Source organism: Chiloscyllium plagiosum, unplaced genomic scaffold, assembly GCF_037043375.1.
Source record: "Chiloscyllium plagiosum isolate Xiang-an unplaced genomic scaffold, Cpla_swu_hap1 HiC_scaffold_16, whole genome shotgun sequence".
In the NCBI taxonomy this organism is placed as follows: Eukaryota; Metazoa; Chordata; class Chondrichthyes; order Orectolobiformes; family Hemiscylliidae; genus Chiloscyllium; species Chiloscyllium plagiosum.
In genome coordinates, this window is record NW_028270154.1 from 56997236 (window position 1) to 57013027 (window position 15792).

At 41.9% G+C, this 15792-nt stretch overlaps 1 protein-coding gene across 1 annotated transcript in view; it reads left to right on the forward strand.

Moving 5' to 3' along the window:
• Positions 1–15792, forward strand: part of neurl1b (neuralized E3 ubiquitin protein ligase 1B) — a 498938-nt gene that overhangs the window by 260461 nt on the left and 222685 nt on the right. The window lies entirely within an intron of this gene.

The window sequence follows — 15792 nt, forward strand, 5'->3', positions numbered from 1 at the left end:
ACAGAGATTCGAAGCCAATGGCTTTTCATTATTCTGTAATTTGCAAGTACACAATGAGGAAGAAAATGTCTATGACTGCACTTTGATCTGTGAGAGATTGCTTGCAACTCCCACCAATGTGAGGCTGTTTAAAGTGAAATAGCATTACACACAGATCTATACACTCTACAGGACACAGACATGCAAGGTTGTTAAATCCTGGCAACCTGAAGGCATTGCATCTCTGTGTGCTGCACAATTCCCTGCCCCAGACATCATAGACCATCTCATTCGCACCAACACGTTTGAACAGAAAGACCAGGAAAGAGTAGAGATCTTCTAGCATGAGGGACTTCTTCCTTCCACAGCCTGCAAAAGCTGCCAGTTGAGACATCGATCCTTGGTACATTATGTATGGACAGGAAATTAGACATCATAGTGTCATTGTCACATTCAGGGCTACACAGAGACTCAAACAAATGGATGGAGTGCATTGTGCCCCACATACCTGTCTGTTGCTGCTGCTCCTCCCTGTTTCTGTGTGGATGAGGTTCCGAATACTGACACCATATGGTCCTCTCCTGCCTGGGACTGAGCAGCAGCCTGGTCTTCCACGGTCCTCCCAGAGCTAGTGGCCTGGGGCATTTCTTCCTCAGCCAACTGAGGAGCTGTCACACTGAGGTGCTCTCCAGCTTGTGCTCCCAAATATTTTAAGACTTGACATTTTCATCGAGGTGTCAGTACCTGAGTTGAGGTGGGGGTGAGGGAATGCACCAATCCTTTCTCTGAGGCTTTGGTACTCCCATCTTCAGAGGTCATCCATAATTCTGGCAGAGCAGGGCTTTTCTTTGCCAAGGTCATGAACATCCTGCTCCCACCTATAGGACACAAGAGAAAAGCTGTCGCAGCCAATAGTTAGAAGTGGTGTGCAATGAATGAGACAGACAGCAGGGTTACTGTGATTGTTGCAGTGGAATGAAAAATGGTACTTAATCACTTGGCAGGGCATGGATGTCTTGGCATCTTCCCTTGATTGATCTCCTGTGGGGGTCAGGATTCTCTTTTCATCGAAGGTAGTAAGGCTGATGCTGGGCGTGTGCTGGAAATGTGTTGCTGGAAAAGCGCAGCAGGTCAGGCAGCATCCAGGGAACAGGAGAATCGACGTTTCGGGCATAAGCCCTTCTTCAGGAAGGGCTGATGCTGGGCGTGTCTCCAACTATTTTTGGCTGTCTTTTGAAATGAGAGAGAGAGAGGAATTCAGAATGATGGAAGTGGGTGGCATGGCTGTTTGTGCTGTTGCAGGTGGTAAGGGGATCTGAGAGAATGGATAGGCAGTTTAGAGCTCAATAAGGCTAGGCATGGTTAGTAGTATGGAAGATTGGGAGAGTAAGGCCAAGCGACGTAAGATGTTGTGGGCAACAATGCAGGAGGTCGAAAACGAGCCTCAAAAGGATGTGGCACCAATAGTAGAGATAGAGTGAGGCAGCAGGTGACCTTCTTGCAGCATTGCTGACTGTCCCTCCTCCACAATGGAGCTGCACAACAAGCGAGGCAAATTTGGAATGTTACTGCTCATCTGGACACAGAGCAGTCTTTTAAATATGGCGCGAGTGCCAAAGATTCTGCTCTTTTAGCAGTTATCCACTGAGTTACGAATTGTTCCAGGAGCAGCACATAGCAAGGTTGGGCTCGAATCAGACAAGAAGGATGGAAGAAAGGCATTGCTAATGAGGTGAGTTTGAGGAGGTACAGCGAGAAATCTCACTAGGTTTCACAGTAAAAACACTTCCAAAAAACAGTGCAACTGGCAATTAGCCAAAAAAAAATCCAGCCTTTTGTTTCTAAATTGAATGTTTAAATTCCTGCCCAGCACTGATAGTTAATTTTAAATTTTATTTTATTTCAATTACTAGACCTTAGAAATTCCACAAAATCTGACCCTAATCACTTCTAAGAAAGCGAATGAACTACCATTGGATCAGATTTCCATCTTCATCCTGTCATGTAATCTAATGAAACAGATTAAAGAATTTATTGAAATTTCATTCCATTTGTGGGATATAGGTAAAGCAGTGTTACTTCTGCAACCATAATTGCTTATGCACCAATGGGTTCTATTTCCCACACCATTTAAATCAATTGAATGGAAATTAGCCAGGTTCTGTGAAAGGTAGGTGAATGAATTTATCACAACAATATGTTGCTTGTGAAGGTGAAAATCTACAACCTTTAGTAAAAACATAATCTTGCACCACAGTCTAGTTCCGATTTTGATGCGTCTATTTCATCTTTGATTCTATTCATTTATTGAACTTACCCATTTCTCGCAACGTTATTGCCACATAACCTTTGTACCTCATAAATATGCATTCATTATTTTCAGTAATCCTCACTTTCCTTGCTTGTTAATTTAAATCAGTCCATTTTACTCTTCATCTTCTCTTGAAATATAAACTCACTTTCCTGATTTTCCAAATTCTACTGACAACACAAATCTACCACATAACCTTGAAAGTCTTCTTCCCTTCTGTTAATTCCCAAAATTCCTAGATATTGAAACCTAAGTATTAAAATAAGCAACTTTTCTTTAATTATGAAGTCATCACATTTCTTTCCATGTAAACTTCTGATTATGAACAAACCTGTACTTAGAGTAGATTATTGCAGTAACAGTGACAAAAAAAAATCCTTCTTTGCACTGAACTAACAGTCAGAATAAAATAATGTATAATTCATTTTTAATGAATGTCAATAAGGGCAAAACAAGACATGATTGTCTGCATTTGCTTGTGTAATGGAGGAACAAGAATTAGCTGTTTAGAAGCTCTGTTATTCAGAGGGCTACTGCATGCTTTTTCTCCACTTATTTCACAATCATTTCCTTCGCAGCCTGAATTGATTGTAATGGTTTTGATCCTTTTCAGATGGAGGTTATAAGATATTCATTATCAAAGGTTGTTGCTTGATTTGCTAGGACTGAGCTGTAAATGCATGTTGCAACTGGTTCAGTGTGACAATGAAATCGAGAGCAGTGAATCAAAAGGAAACAGTAGAGGAGAAAAAGATGTTCTTTCTGGAGAAGATCAGATTATTGCATAAAGTAGCAGGAATAGACGTGTTTAAGTAAATCTTAAAAATATAGCCATTGAGATGGACAACAAATTAAAACCTTTTGCAGTATGCTCATAGACCAGGCTAGTGATCAGAAGACATGCTGCAGTATTTAGTTTGCATTCACAATTAAAAAGCATTCAGAGGCAATACCACAGCCCTTGAGGAGTTTGGACACACATCATGCTTTGCAAGTCCAAATGTCTTTCTCATTTTTTGTCCAGCTGTACTAAATAGAAAAACATAGCTAAATTGCAAACATTATAGTTAGAAAAGTGTCTGGCGAAAACTCCAGTAGGTTACCTTCAGATTTTGGTGTTGTCGACTCAGAATCACACAGCATGGGAACAGACCGTTTGGTCCAACTTGTCTATGCTGACTGGATTTCCTAAATCCAGAGTACTCCCATTTGCCTGCATTTGGCCCCTATCCCTCTAAACCTTTCCTAACCATGTACCTGTCCAAATGTCTCTAAATCCTGTAATTGTATTAGCCACTCCCACTTCCTTTGGCAGCTCATTCCATATATGCTTCAACTGATATTTTAAAACCTGTATTCCCTGAAGTTTGCTTAAATGCAAATAGCATTGTAAAATGAGATTTTAACATGAAGCATTTTCAGAGTGGAATAAATAAAAGGCCCCCTCAAGTCCAGCAGGCTGTTTGAGGAACAGTAAGTACATCTCTAGTTATATATTAATATGCTTACTTTATTACAATCTCATATTTCAAAATTACCTTTTCAACTCCTATCACAAGTGAAGGCAAGCACTAGCTGAATAAACCTTTAAAGCCATACTGCAAGCACTATTCCTGGAACAACTCGGCTGTGCAGTGGATATCCAGACTTCACAGGCATCTATCTGTTGCACCTGAGCCGACCTTCCAAGATTATTGTGCTTGCAGACAAGCACTGTCAGTCTGGAGCAGCCCACGCAGTTCCTGACATCTGCCCCAGATATGGGAGACAAGGAAAAGTCATTATTCCACTTTGTGTACGGGGTCCTGGAGGTCCTGCTGGACAAAGTGGTGCCAACATGAGCTTTTCCTCTTCCCTCAGAAACCCTGAGTGAAGTCTATTTTCTGTTGACCCGATTGCTGTCTGCTGACAATTCATGGCTTTGTGTCTGTACTGAATAGCTGAAACACTGTATGCTTGTCATTTCTAACTGAGGGATAAAGTGCAAAAGAGGAGAGGTGTTAGCAAGGGTGCTGTGAACATGCAGGTAGGTCCAGAGTGAGTGAACACTGTAAAAATGAGTGAAGATTCTGAAGATACAACCTGGTCCAATTCATGATCTGGGTGCATGTCCCTGAGCATGCAGTGTCCTAACATCAGCATTGCAATGATGGTTGCCACTACAGCCTATGATGCAGCGTTCAAGTGTAGAATGACTGGAAGTAGATTGGAGATGTGCCACGAAGGTTCTTAGAAGCTGACACATGTGACACTGGCCATGGAAATGGATTGTGTACGGGTCCAGTGTCTGTGAAGTGTTGATGTTGGTATCCAGTTTCCAACATGGGCATTGTTCAGAGCAAGAGACGCACTGAATCGGCAGGGTGCTTGCTCTGGTTTCCCTTATGTTTTATGACTTGTTGGCAAGTTTTATAAGATTGGAGACTGAACATTAATGAGGCAAGTTGTGCTGCTAACAAGATGCTTAAAAATCAACAATGATCATTAATTGCAATTCATTGCTGCCTTGTAGAAACTTGCCACACTGCCTGTGAAAATCATAAGAATTGGTGCGAGTGGCTTTCAACATTGAGATGGACCTTCTTGCTGTTGTCACCTAGTTCTACCATACCTCTTGTCATAGCCCACATTGTTCAGACCACTATAAGATTCCACTTCATCAAGAGTGAGGGATTAACGTTTGACTTGGCTTGTAAAGCAGTCATGCCCTATCAAGAGACTACCAAACAATCCACCATCAGATGCAGTTTTAAGCAAGAAGCTGATCTGCTATCACACTTAGAGTGCTGCTTCCCAGTGTGAATTTATCACTGATAGTTTCTGTCTGTAATTGTTTGATTCTTTGTGCACAACTGATGATAACATTTGTCTTCTTGATCAGCCAAATCAATCAAATGATTTTGGATCAATGGTCAGTCCAACTGCAAAACATATAAGGCAAACATTCAAATGTTTCACTTTACTGTTTCATGTTCAATATTTTGTTTGGTTTGCATTTTTCAATGAGGATTTAGTTAATTCTATCAAGGAAAACATATGTTGTTTATTATTTGTTTTTAAAATTACCGACCTTCACTTTTAAGTTATATGGTGGATTATGTGGTGTATATGTTTTTGGAAAGAAAATACAGCCATAATTCTACATGAAGCTGCTAGAGTCATTTGCATTACTCCCCCAGTTTTTTGGGGATTTTGCACACGCAACAAGCATCATGTCAATTTCAGGCGTATTGTTTTAAAGATATTTTTTCAGAAGGATTTTTTTTCAATAAAGTTCCTTCCAATCAAATTTGCTGTTTAGTTGTCCTTGTGTACAAATCACGTAAAACTGATGCACAGAACCAAATCCAAAATGGCTATTGGAAAGTTGTGTTTTATCTCAAAGAGATTGGAATTGAAAAGCAAGGAAGTGATGCTTCAATTGCACAGTTACTTGATCAGACTCCATCTGGACTGCAATATGCAATACCACATGACTAGAGAACTTTAAAACTATATCATGGTCTGGTAGCAGAATTGCCAGAATGGTAACTGGATTCAAATTCTTAAATTAGGATCACAAGTTGCATAAGCATGGTTTGTATTCCCATGAATGTTCTAAATGAAGTAATTAAGCAATGAGAAACGGGTCTGGTTTGGTAGATGCAGAGGAACGATTTTCTCTTCTTTGAAATATCCCAAACATAATCTTAAAAATAGAGTTAGGTTAATTAGAATTGAAATCAAGCAGCAGCTTTTTCTTAGAAAAGACGGTGTAACTCATTATCAATTACTGGCAATGCTAAGTGCATTGACATTTTCAAGACTGTGAATGATTGATCTCTGCAGGCAGTACTGCAAAGAGATAATGAATACAGGTGTATACGGTACAGATAAACTATGATGTAACTGAATGGCTGAACAGTGACTAGAATTCCATCATATTTTTCTTGCATTTGGAGCAGCAAAACAGGCAAATATTGAACAGCTTTGGAATCCAGCCAAAACCAATAGCAAGCAAAGGTTGTACAGGACAAAATCCATGCAAAGATAGACATTAGTAGTTGGAAGGAGATTTTTCTTTCTGGAACTGGAAGGTAATGTGTCCTTTGATACTTCAAAATTGCATTGGTGTCATATTATCTATTTTCCATGAATTGCCTGAATTACCAATCTCCAATCAAGTGACAGAGACCTAGATATTATCAAGAATGAGATAGTAATATATTGTATGTTTTGCTCATCTCTTATGCTTGCCTGGCAAAGAAGATGACATCATCCCCTCTTATCAGATAAATGCGCAGAATTTGAGAAACCTTATATCTGCAGCAGGGACAGAATTTGTTATCTATTGTAAGGAGATGGAAAGTAGTAGCATTAGAGGATGAGAGACGATTATCTGGCAAGAGAAGGCTGTTGGCAGGGACTGAAAGCATGGGTCTAGCACTCAAGCCTGAACATTTCCTGTGAGGCATAGTCAAGCATCCTTCCTCCTCGTGGCCACACAAGGAACATTTAAAAAACCTTTATATATATAAAAACTTATCTCATATCATTGTCCCTTTTTCCCTTTGGCTTCAACCTCTCATTTACTAATTACAATAGACATTGTACCACTTCAGAACCTTAATTTTTGTACTAAAGGAATTTTGCTTGGGGTATCCATAGATTCTGCTTAGAAGGGCAAAATTAGATTGAATGGAGTAGGACATTGACACATTAAGGGTTCAGGTAATTTAAATTACTGGATTGATGAGGGCAGAGTGGTGCATGTGATCTGTATGGACTTCAGGAAGGCATTCGACAAGGGTCCTCATGGTAGACTGATTAGCAAGGTTAGATCATGTGGAATACAGCAAGAACTAGCCATTTGGTCACAGAACTGGCTCAAAGATAAAATAGAGTGGTGGTGGAGGGTTGCTTTTCAGACTGGATGCCTGTGACTAATGTACCACAAGGATTGGTGCCGAGTCGAGTGATAAATGACGAGTGTGAACATAGGAGGTATAGTTAGGTTTGCAGATGACAGTGAGCAGTGAAGAAGGTGACCTCAGACTACAAAGGAAACTTGATCAGATAGGCTAATGGGCCGAAAAGTAGCAAATGGAGTTTAATTCAGATAAATGTGAGGTGCTGCGTTTTGGAAAGGCAAATCAGCCAGGACTTAAACACTTAATGGTGAGGTCCTGGGGAGTGTTGTTGAACAAAGAGACCTCAGAGTGCAGATTCATAGTTCCATGAAAGTGGGATCCTAGGTAGACAAGCTCGTGAAGAAGGTGTCATGTGGCAGCTGAACAAGACATTGGTTAGGTCGCTTTTGGAATACTGAATGCAATCTGGTCTCCTTGCTTTTGGAAGGACGTTGTGAAACTTGAAAGAGTTCAGAAAAGATTTAAAAGAATGTTGCCAGGGTTGGAGGGTTTGGGCTAAAGGGAGAGGCGGAATAGGCTGGTGCTGTTTTCTCTGAGTGTCAGAGGCTGATGGGTGACCTTATAGAGGTTTATAAAATCATGAGGGACATGGATAGGTTGAATAGACAAAGTCTTTTCCCTGGGATGAGGGAGTCCAAAACTAGAGGGCATAGATTTAAGGTGAGAGGGGAAAGATTTAAAAGGGACTTAAGGGGCCACTTTTCACGCAGAGGATAGTGCGTGTGTGGAATGAGCTGCCAGAGGAAGTGGTGGAGGGTAGTACAATTACAACATTTAAAAGGCATCTGGATAGGTATATGAATAGGAAGGGTTTAGAGGGATATGGGCCAAATGCTGGGAAGTGGAACTAGATTAATTTAGGGTATCTGATTGGCATGGATGAGTCTGTGGTCTGTTTCCATGCTGCACAACTCTATGACTCTAACTCATTGTGTGATTGGTTAATTTGTCCCCATATGTTTGTGTGCAGTAGCTTAGAGCAAAAAGGTTAGTGTTTGACAAGTGTTAATTTTACCTTATTGCCAGGAATATTTTCTTTCATGTTGAATGAATGCAATGTCACTAACCCAAACAGAAATGAGCTCCAAAATTCCATTGTTAAAAAGGAGAATGTTCTAATATAGCCATCAATTCTTAATAACTTCAGCAGTGCCTAACAATGATATAAGTTTAACATTTTTGTTAAGAAAGTGAATAAAATGTATAACATGCAGTAGAAAAATCTGAATTGTAGTCTCTTGGGGATTTGCTTTCAGTTCATTTATTTTATCTGATTTGTTTTACTTTGCTCAGGCACGATGTTCCTCAGTAAATGATGTTCATGTGGAGTTAGCTTGATGCTCATTTAATTGTGTACCCTCCTCTCTCATTGAAAATGTAGAAGTGGGAGAAAACAATGCCATTTGCTTTTCATGGTATTTTTCCCTGATGACCACCATTGGCCCTTTCTATTACTTGCCACCTCTACTAATATGTGGTACTAGGTAAGGATTGTTCAACTGGTACTTCACTACCACCAATCCTCCCTTGTCTTGGCAGTTTTATCTACTGATTAGCAGTACAGAATTATTATGAAGTTGTAGGCGTGTACTGTACCTTTAAGTGAGAGTGAATGCTGTTCTGAACTGTTGACAAGCACCTGTGATGACTAGCTAGCAGTCTCCGATAGTACTGGAAAATTGAAAATATGTAACATTTGGCTGTGAAATAGATACCTAAGTTGGTTGCTGTTTTGACAACAATTTTAATTTAACCAATCAGTTTAAATTATGCCACAGGATAATAAAACCCAATTGAGTTGAATTTATTGTTTTTGTCACATCGAAATAATGAGACAAAGCGATGTTGGGGGTATAAAAACAAAGCGATGTTGGGGGTATTTTGAAAGTCAGACAGAGCAACTGCTATCAACAGAGTAACTGCAATGGAGAAAAACTGCCATTTAAAAACAGTCTTATCAAAAGTACATTTTTTATATGAAACATCTTCATAGTAAAAGAAAGAAGACGGCCCAGGGAGATCTTCATTTGAAAGAAGACAGACACCGACGACGACTCCTGCTATATGGTTTTGAAATTAAGTTAATGTCATTTTAATACATTTTTTAAAAATTAGAACAGTATGTTGTTATAGAGTTAGAGGCAGATAATAAGCAATTAAGAGAAAGGGGGAGCTTAGAGTTGTGAATAGTTGTTTAATGTTCACTTTTAGAGTTGAGGAATAAATTGATATTATTTGCTTTAAATAGTGGAACTTGGGAGTACTCTGTCACCCATTATTTAACAGATTATGAGGGGATGTGAGTTTTTCTGGGTGTTTGGTTTAATTTGCAGAAGAGTTCACTGCAGTGTCGTACAGAATATGTAACCATAGCATAGCTACAGAAAATGCACTGTTCTTACATAACAAGCAGTTTACCACATGGTAGAGATAAGTACAATTAAAATTGGCCAGGCATAATTCCTAGCACCTTAAAGAGCTGGTACAGATACATCTGCTCCCTCTAAAAGTTGGAGAAGAACTTTGATCCCACCCATTTTACTGATTTTACACACAATATGTGGATGGAAACAATGAAATATAAACAATTACACCTCAAAACCTTTCCCTTAAGCAAAGCTTTCAGTGTATTGTCCAAAGGGTCACATAATTATAAATAGGTAGTTAAACAACATTCACTGTAACATGATCTTTGTAGAATCATAGAATCCCTACAGTGTGGAAGCAGGCCATTCAGTCCATCAAATCCACACCGAACCTCCAAAGAATATCCTATCCAGACCATTCCCCTAATCTATTCCTGTAACTCTGCACTTCCCATGTCTAATTCACCTAGCCTGCACGTCCTTGGATACAATGGGCAATTTAGCTTGGCCAATCCACCTAACCTGCACAGCTTTGTGAGAGGAAACTGGAATACCCAGAGGAAACCCACACAGACACTGGGAGAATGTGCAAACTCCACATAGACAGGCTGGAATCCAACCTGAGTCCCTGGCGCTGTGAGGCAGCGGTGCTCACCACTGAGCCACCATGAAATTTATTTCTGTTTTGCAAAGGTGCCCAGAATAAATAACAAATTAAGCCAGTCCCATATTTGAGACAAGTCAATGCTTGAAAGAAACAACGATAAGTAGTACAGTTTATCTTAAACAAATGTGTTTCACACATTCCAGTCACAGAAAAGTAATTATGATAATTTTCCATTTTACTTTGCCAAAACTGAGATGAATTAGAATTTGTATTTTAATTTTAGTTTGAAGCTAGTTCTGCTAATGACCTTTGATCCGTTTGAATGTTTTCATTTGTGTCTTGTATTTAATGACCCAAATTTAGTGCAGTAGAACTGTCAGCATTCTCTGTTATTGTTCCTCTGCAGCTGACAGCTGACTTCAGATTTCAACACATTTGCAGTTAAAAATGATATTCCAGAAGAAACAAATGATGGCCCCAGAGGGTGTACGGTTATAGCACTGGCCCTTTCAGCATCCCCCATTCGCCACATAATTTCCCCCCACTGTCAGATTGGAATCATAGAAGTCAATTGAATCAACGAGGATTTGCAGTCTTACTTTAGTCTCACTATAAAAGCATTTGAAAAACTTGCACCTTGTTGAATGAGGAGTAAATTGACTTTTCAGATAATGTACTAACTTCAGAATAATTGCTGATCAGCCAACCTTATTCTGAAAAGCTAAATTGTGTTTATGGATTGTCACTGTTCTCTATTATGGTAATAAAACAAAATCATCTTTTTACCTTTTTGAAGTTTATTTAAAATATTTCGGCCTTTATCTAATCATTATGATTTTATGACTCTATTTCTGGGGAAGGGGTGAGACAGGAGTGCAGGAGATGGGTTTGAAACAGTTGAGGGCTCTGTCATCTTTTACCCATGATTTATATTTCTGTCCTGGGTCTGCTGCGGTGCTCCAGTGAAGCACAATGCAAGCTGGAGGGACAACATCCTTTTACAGCCTTTAGGACTCAATATTTAGATCCACAAGTTCAGAGCATGATCCCTGACCTCCATTTTCTTACATCCCCACTCCCTCTCTTGGACATGTCTTGATTATGTCTTGTTGACTTCACTCTCAGCAGAGTATATCCATTTTCTCTTTTCACAGCTTTATTTATATCTAGTTTACATCTCTATCACTTCTTTACTATCATTAATTACCCACTTTGTCTTCTGGTCTGGGCATACTCACTATCTGTTTGACCCACTCTTTCTTCCCCTCTAACTGCATAGAAAACACCATTTCTCAGCCTCTTTCCATTCTGAGGAAGTTGTACTAATCTTGAAACATTAACTCTGGTGTTCTCTCCACAGGTGCTACCGGACCTGCTGAATTTCTCCAGCACTTTCTGCTTTTTTCAATTTTCCAGATACTGATTCACTCCTTATTCTGACCAAGAAGATGTAGGGCAGCATGGCGGCTCAGTGGTTAGCACGACTGCTTCACGGCACCAGGGATCCTGGTTCGATTCCACCCTTGGGGGACTGTGAAAATGGAGTTTGCACATTCTCCCCATGCCTGCATGGTTTTCCTCTGGGTGCCCCAGCTTCCTACCACAATACAAGGTTGTGCAGGTGAAGTGAATTGACCGTGCTAAATTGCCCATAATGTCTAAGGATATGTAGGCTACGTGGATTTACCATGGGAAATTACGGAATACAAGGATAAGGTAGGTGGGTCTGGGTGGGATGCTGTTCAGAGGGTTAGTGTGGACTTAATGGGCTGAATGGCCCGCTTTTGCTCTGTGGGGATTTTATGATTTCTATGAAATGGCATTCAGGTTGGTCTAAGGGCTCTCCACTTCTTCGTTGAACTGAAGTCCTAATGTTCACCATCTACCAGTACCTTTGTTCACCTCTAAACATTAAACAATTTCTCCTTTAACTTGTTGCACTTTGTTCAAATCATAGCTTTGCCTTGGATCCCACAGGGGCCCAAGTTGTACCTGTCTTTCCATGTAAATCCGTTTCTCCAGTACATTGTTGACTGTACAATTGGCATTTCTAGTTCTCATTCTGGAACTGGAAAAAGTCAATCATTCCAGCCTTCCAGACTTTTACCTGCTCCACCTGTAACATTCCCCTTCCATTCCTTTACTTCATTGTCTGTATTTCACCTCCTCCTACTGCCCCCTTGACCATGACCCCACCTCCCACCACCAAACCATCATCCCCCAGACCATCCATAACCTCATCACCTCAGAGGATCTCCCATCCACCGCCTCCAACCTCATAGTCCCACAACCCCGCACCGCCCGTTTCTACCTCCTGCCCAAAATCCACAAATCTGACTGCCCCGGCCGACCCATTGTCTCAGCCTGTTCCTGCCCCACAAAACTCATTTCTGCATACCTTGACACGGTCCTGTCCCCCTTAGTCCAAGAACTCCCCACCTACGTTGGATATGTGGAACAGTCCATCTTCCGCAGCTACACTGGCACCACCCCCCACCTTTTTTCTCCGCTACATCGATGACTGTATCGGCGCTACCTCGTGCTCCCACGAGGAGGTTGAACAGTTCATCCACTTTACTAACACCTTCCACCCTGACCTCAAATTTACCTGGACCATCTCAGACTCCTCCCTCCCCTTCCAAGACCTCTCCATTTCTACCTCGGACGACCACCTCAACACGAACGTTTACTATAAACTGACTGACTCCCACAGCTACCTAGATTACACCTCCTCCCACCCTGCCCCCTGTAAAAACGCCATCCCATATTCCCGATTCCTTCACCTTTGCCGCATCTGCTCCCAGGAGGACCAGTTCCAATTCCGTACAACCCAGATAACCTCCTTCTTCAAAGACCACAATTTCCCCTCAGACGTGGTTGACGATGCTCTCCACCGCATCTCCTCCACTTACCGCTCCTCCGCCCTTGAACCCCACCCTTCCAATCGCCACCAGGACAGAACCCCACTGGTCCTCACTTACCACCCCACCAACCTCCAGATACATCGTATCATCCTTCGTCATTTACGCCACCTCCAAACAGACCCCACCACCAAGGATATATTTCCCTCCCCACCCCTATCAGTGTTCCGGAAAGACCACTCCCTCCGCGACTCCCTCGTCAGATCCACACCTCCCCCACCAATCCAACCTCCACTCCCGGCACCTTCCCCTGCAACCGCAAGAAATACAAAACTTGCGCCCACACCTCCCCCCTCACTTCCCTCCAAGACCCCAAGGGATCCTTCCATATCCGTCAGAAATTCACCTGCATCTCCACACATATCATTTACTGCATCCCCTGCACCCGATGTGGCCTCCTATACATTGGGGAGACAGGCCGCCTTCTTGCAGAACGTTTCAGAGAACACCTCTGGGACACCCGCACCAACCAACCCAACCGCCCCGTGGCTGAACACTTTAACTCCCCCTCCAACTCCACCAAGGACATGCAGGTCCTTGGCCTCCTCCATCGCCAGACCATGGCAACATGACACCTGGAGGAAGAGCGCCTCATCTTCCGCCTAGGAACCCTCCAACCACAAGGGATGAATGCAGATTTCTCCAGCTTTCTCATTTCCCCTCCCCCCACCTTTTCTCAGTCCCAACCCTCAGACTCAGCACTGCCTTCTTGACCTGCAAACTTCTTCCCGACCTCTCCGACCCCACCCCCTCTCCGGCCTATCACCCTCACCTTAACCTCCTTCCACCTATCGTATTCCCAACGCCCCTCCCCCAAGTCCCTCCTACCTACCTTTATCTTAGCCTGCTTGGCACACCCTCCTCATTCCTGAAGAAGGGCTTATGACCGAAACGTCGATTCTCCTGTTCCTTTGATGCTGCCTGGCCTGCTGTGCTTTTCCAGCAACACATTTTTAATTTCTGGGGAAAGGCCAACTAATATTTATTACAAACCCAGCAACTCCCACAGCTACTTTGGCTACATTACCTCCCACCATGCTTCGTATAAGGATTCCATTGTCTTCTCCCAGTTTCTTCATCTCCATAGCATTTGTTCTGATGATGGTATTTTCCAGAATGGTTTTCCTTTTCTTCAACCGAGCATTCCTCCCATTGTGATAAGTAAGGCCCATATTTATGTCTGATTCATTTCTCACTCTTTTGCCTCACCCCTTTCCTTCATTTCAAGAATAGTGTTGCCTGTGTCTTCACTTTCCACCCTACAAGCCTCCCTATTGAAAGGATCATCTTCCATCATTTCTGTTGCATTTAGCATGATGCCACCATCAAATATATCATCCCCTCTTTTTTCCTGTTAACTTTGCAAAGGGACTGTTCCTTCTGTGACATTCTGGTTCACTCCACTAACACACCCCACACCACTGCAATTGCAGCAAGTGTGATACTTTACTTTTTATCTCTTCACTCTTCCGTTTCCCCAAACACTCACTCCAGGTGAAACGGTGGAATTCCTTGTATTCACTGCTCACAATGTAGTCTCCTCTATTCTGGATAGGTGACCATATGGAATCATAGAATCCTTACAGTGCAGAAAAAGGCCATTCAGCCCAATGAGTCTACACTGACCCTCTGAAGAGCATCCCAACTAGACCCACCTCTCACCCCATCCCCGTAACCCTGCATTTACCATGGCCAACCCACCTAAGCTGCACATCCCTGAACACTACGGGGCAATTTAGCTTGGCCAGTCCACCTAACCTGCACATCTTTGGACTGTGGGAGGAAACTAGATCACCCAGCAGAAACTCACGCAGACACAGGGAGAACATACTAACTCCACATAGACAGTCACCCAAGGCTGGAATTGATCCCAGGTCCCTGGCACTGTGAGGCAGCAGTGTGAACCATCTTAGCTCATTCTGCAGAATGAGTCCGACTTTCTGGTTGCTTACTATTTTATTCACCTGTGTTCTAACACTTATGTTTTAGTGCCAGGCCCGTTGCTGTGTTCCACTGAAGTTAAATGTAGGCTGGAGGAAAGTACCTCATCTTCCATTTAGGCACATTACTGCCATGTGGCCTCAACATTGAGTTTAATAACTTCAGACCATATCATCCATTTTGTTTCTCCTGATATCCCTCTAAAGTCTGGTTTCCCTGGTTTTGCTTTCAGCAGGACCGATTTATGTTCTGCCATTATTGCCTTCTATTAACGCCCGGCTTCCCTTCTCTACAATCATTATCATGCCCTTTCCCTTTTGTTCGATAATAGCTATGATATCTAATCTCCCACACCCTCTAAACATCCCTTGGCCTTCCCTTCTATTCCACTTGTACCTTCCTACTTATCTCCACAATATAAAGTCCATCACTTTTCCACCTCTCTCATCAGTTCTGAAGAAGTCATACTGAACTTGAAGTGTTATCTCTGTTTCAGTACCTACTGATTCTGCCAGACTTGCTAGGTTTCTCTCACACTTTCAGTTTTATGTTGGTAACAGACCACCAGAATAATTACATATATTTGAAATAAGCAAGAGCAAAGTATGAAATAACCCTTATAATTTCAGACTAACAATAAATCTTCATCACAAAATTAAAATTAAACGTATTCCAAAGTCATAACCACTTTAAGTAAATCAATCGTGGTGACCTTTCAAGCCTGTTTGCTTGATCAAAAGTTAATGTCACGAGAATG